Below are 5,072 nucleotides of genomic sequence, written 5' to 3' on the forward strand. Positions count from 1 at the left end.
AAAAAAAAAAAAAAAAAGTGCTAAATTGGAGCTTAATACTGGTCTCTGCCTTTGACAAGTTTGACATTTAGAGGCAGCAGTAACTATTTGCTTCAGTAAGTGGAAATGTACGTATTAGGCCTATACATAGCTACCATGGCCATGTCATTTATATGCCCATCACGACACTCCTGGGACAACTTGGTTTTTAGTTTCTTTCTTGTAATGAATGTTTTCTAGTGGTATGAGTGATACAAACAAAAATATTAACAATTCGTACCTACTCCCATATGTGGGAGTACCCACATGCCTCTACCCCAGACCTCCTTTTCTCCAATGCTTCAGTACTTTTCAGGCCCATAACCAGAAGGCCAGAAGGCCAGGTTATTTATTGCCTCTCAAATTTGAATTCACTATTCAATACCTGTTCTGCAATAATGGATTGAATTCTAAATATTTTATCTATCACAAGTGAGAGTGATGCTAAACTTTTGCCATTAGAAGACAGCAAGAGGCACTTTGAGGAAAGAAGAGATTCCTCTGGAGTGTATTGTCTTTTACTTTTGCCTATTCCTACTGCACAGGGAATTAGCAGTGTCAGGGAATGTGAACATGGACAAAAACTATTATTGATGTAAATGGAAAATATTATATTCCTCAAATCAGTGGCCACATACCATGTGCTTGAGATTTTAGTAATCACTTCCATCAATGATACTACATCTGACACATTGATTTGAATTAGGTATAGAGTTGACCCTTGAACAACATAAGTTTGAACTTCTCAGGACCACCGATAATGCAGATTTTTTCAATCAATATATGTACAGTAGTGTAAATGTATCTTCTCTTTTTTGTGATTTTTCTTAATTTTTTTTCTCTAGCTTACTTTATTGGAAGAATACAGTATGTAACACATATAACATACAAAATACGTGGATTTTTAACCATGAAGGGGGGTTCAGCATCCCTCACCCCCATGCTCTTCAAGGGTGAACTGTATTGTTAGATAAGGCAGCATTAGTCTGATCATTTATCAGGTTCCATCTGGTTTCTGCAGGGACCAGACTGACAAATTAAACAAAAATATGATAGAGACCACCACCCCTGCATTTTAACAGTGGTAATAATTTCCACTACCTCCTTTCCCCAAGCTATGTTTGTTTTTTGTTTTTGAGTATATTTGACAAGAGAATATTATATTAGTTACAGGTGTACAACATCGCGATTCAACAACCCTATGTGTCGTGCTATGCTCACACAAGTGTGGCTACCATCTGTCACTGTACATGGTGGTTTTGATTTACTGTCTTGGCCAGTGGGTGAAATGGTGTCAGGCAGGGGTTTACTTTTGTTTTTTTCTACTAGGATAGCTTTTACTCCACAGGTCAGGACTCAATGTGGGATTACTCCAACTGTGTATCAATTCCAGGTATTCAGTAGAGAACTGGGGAAATGATCACTGGAGGTATCTATAGACTCAGTAGGCAACTGTGAGCCAAACTTTAGCCAAGAACCAATTTATTACCTGGTTCTCCTAGGCTCAAATCCATCAAGAGTGCTGATGAGTATCAAAATCAACCCAGAATTTGTGTCAATTGTCCTCAAAATATATTGTCAGTTCCCTTCTGCCAGTGTACAGACACTTGAGTGAACTGGCTTCCTTTAGGGAAAGACGGGAGAATCATGATAGTTTATACTTTCCATGGAGTTAGAGGGTCTTTCCAACAAGAAATCAAGCCACATTCTCAGTCGATGGGTTTCAGATCTAAAAATTGGTTGAGGTCAGGGAACTGAAACTCGGGGATTCTGATTTTTCCTGGAGAGACAACCCTTGGTCTCCTGCTATTCTTGCTTTCTCTTCATTATTGATGTAAGGGACTCCCTAGTTGGCTGCCAGTCTATTTTGCATCTAAAAAGCCTCAATCCTCTATTTACTATCTGCACAACTACCTGTGAGTCAAGTTCCATTGGCTGCTCCTCCACCCATACTGATCACAGTGGTAATTATGGCCTCTTGGATTCTGCCAGCTAAGCATTACCCCCTGGCCAGCACATCACCACCTCTGTTACAATAGGATTTAATCCTAATTAGTGGCCTAGGAGTCAGAAGAAGAGATGGGAAACTCCTGCGGGATAGGGGTGGAGGCACCCATTCCCTTGCAGGGAAGAAATTCCTGCAGCATCTTCAAGCACAGTGGCTTCCAATCACTGGGCAGAGGAGGTGGGCTTAAGAGAATCAACATCTTCAGTGGCATACATTTAGAAGTCCTCCTTCCTGTTTTTGGGATCTCAGGTTTTTCCCACAGCACCCTGACAGCCTAACAGAACTCCTTTGGCTGATTATTCAGATGTCTCTGGAACTTGCAAGTGTAACAAACAGATTTTTTGCCTGCCTTTCACCTGTATCTGACACGCAACAATGGCTGATAAAGGCCTCTTTGTAAGTACTGCTGAGACTCTGTGGCTCGCAGGCACAGGCAGTAACTGCTTGGCAACAGCCTTGGATCTCTTATCATCCTTCTACAGCAGTAATCAGCTAACTCCACTGACTTGAAATGCCTGCTTTATTGCATCTCTACCACCAGTCTCCTCTAGTGGGCTATTTTCCCTCCTCCCCATGAAAATTTTCGAATCGTACTGCCACCTTGTGGTCGGAACTATCTGCGTCCTTTTTTCCCCAAGAGGAACCTGTCCTTGCTTCCAAACCAAATCCGCATCTTACTACCAATTTACTGATAACACCTTCAGTATTACTTGTTCTAATCTGGATCTTCTGAGAAGCAGATGCCAGGACAGGACTAAATGCGCATTGATTTTATTAGGAGGAAAACCACTGTGAAAAATGGGGAGAAAGATGAAAAGCCTAAGAAAGCCGGCAGACAGTGAAGTCCAACCCCAAGGGAAGGAGAGAGGGAGAGAAAATTGAATAGCAGCCTAGGATTCACACCACCTATGGAGGGTCTGTTCAAAGTAGGGAAGTGTCAGCGGGTCTGTTGGGGAGTTCTCAAGCCAGAGGCAGCTGTCAGAGGAGTCCTGAGTCATCCAGGACTGCCTGTCTTCGTATCTCTATCAAGATTCTACCATTGGTTGGAATCATGGGCAGGGTGGCCTCGCCAACAATGTGCAGCAGCTCAGACCCTTTACCACTCATGCTCCTTGTAGTAAGAGGACTGCAAGGAAGATTCTTGTGGCTATCACTCCTGACACTCCGTTTATGCACATACTTATGTGCACCCAGGATGTCCAACTTTTAAAAATGGCTATAGGCCTTGTCAATGCAGCAATGGCACTTTTCCAGTGTCCCTGTACCTCAGAAATTTGTTTAGCATCCAACTCAGAAACTAGCAAACTGATTCTCTAGGGACTTGAGAGTGAAGGGAGCGGAGGGAAGCCTTAGCCAAATCAATGACCATGGCCTTGTCATTGAGTGCTTTAGCAGGTCTTCCGTCATGGGAACCGTGGCGGGCTTGAATGGATTCACGGACGTCACAACCTTAGTTTTTTTCCATTTCGCACGTGGTAGGGACATTAAAGCTCACCAAATATTCATAAGTTCTCCTGATGTTTTCCAGCCTCCTTTGAAGCTAAGGTTATGCAACTCGATTGAGCCAAGGCACCATAAGAATAAATTATTTGTGTCACTGCCAGTTAAAAATGGTTAGTGGACAGGGAACATATTTTCACACTTTCTTCAGTTTTGTTGGAAATTATGGAGTCATGTGTTGAGAATACAGAGCTGCAAGACTGAAGAAGCCTGGAGGGCTAGTCATCAAATAGAGGACAGACTCTGCTGCCCAGAAAAAGTACTGTAGCTGCACAAGATGACATAAACCATCCACTAGAATCCATCTAAGTTGTGTTCAGCTAAAGCTATGAGTCAAAGAGGAAACTGTTAGTAAGGGTCATCTCAGGTTTCTTTATTTTTTTATTATGTTCAGCACATCATTAGTTTCTGATGTCATCTCAGGTTTCATAGATGAGATCATTCTCCTTGGGATCGTGTCCTGGTCTCTAACTGTAATTTTGGAGAGGCAGCCAAGCTCTGTATATGTTCCTTTGGTGATCCACATGTGAGTACTTTGTGTGTCCTGAACTCTACCTGTTTAAGCTGGGCTCTTCTTTTACCCAGGAATTCAAAAAATGACCTTGCATAACACAATTAGGGAGAGGTACAACCACCACCAAGAATTATTTTGATAATCTGTGTCTAGTTCATCATGAGGCTAGTAGGAATTTAGGTAAACATATGAACTCAGATAAAATACTGATCTGTGTGTGTGTGTTTGTGTGTGTGTGTGTGTGTATGTGTGTGTGTCTGAGTTAGCAACAATGAAGAGTATTTTATATGAGAAGAATAACCAACGTTATCAGAGAAATATCCTACTGAATACATTTTTCAAGGGTGGATGCTTCAGAATAAGTATTTTGCAAAATCTCCCCAAGTAAAATGATGCACACAGTTAGTTATGAACTACTGGTATACAACAAAAAGAAATGGAAGTCAAGTGTAAATAACACCAATATTTAAGGACAAATAAATGGATGGTAACAAAGTACATTGAGAAAAAATGGTCAGAGATGGATACACAACTAGGTATTAGAAGAGAAGGAAATGTTTCAGAAATGGAAGAAGGTCCAAAGTTTAAATATCAAATATAGACAAACTAACAAACAAACAAACAAAAACAGAAAAAGAGGACCGAAATGAATTCATAGAATTTAACACTGTAGAGGTAACTGATCATTTTTCCAGAGTAATTCCAGAAAAATGTTGGATATCAAAAGAAAAATGCATTAGACTTCAAACAATAAGGAAATGGTGTTGCATTTTGCTTTCTGAGAATTTATTACTAAGTGAAGAGTTCACACAACAGTATATCAGCATAACAGCACATATTTTGACTGAGAGAGAATTACTAAGCCCTGTGTTTCCTAAATAGGAATAAATATCCTCAAAGTATTACACGATTGCATGATTTCCAGATTTTTCACTGGCCTTTCACACAATTTGTATGGAATTATGAGTAATAGAGAAGTTTTCTCCAGGAGACAAAACATTTTATTTCAGCAGCATCCTCCTAGCTGCAGCA

This window comes from Ursus maritimus, unplaced genomic scaffold (assembly GCF_017311325.1).
Source record: "Ursus maritimus isolate PB19 unplaced genomic scaffold, ASM1731132v1 scaffold_28, whole genome shotgun sequence".
Lineage (NCBI taxonomy): Eukaryota > Metazoa > Chordata > Mammalia > Carnivora > Ursidae > Ursus > Ursus maritimus.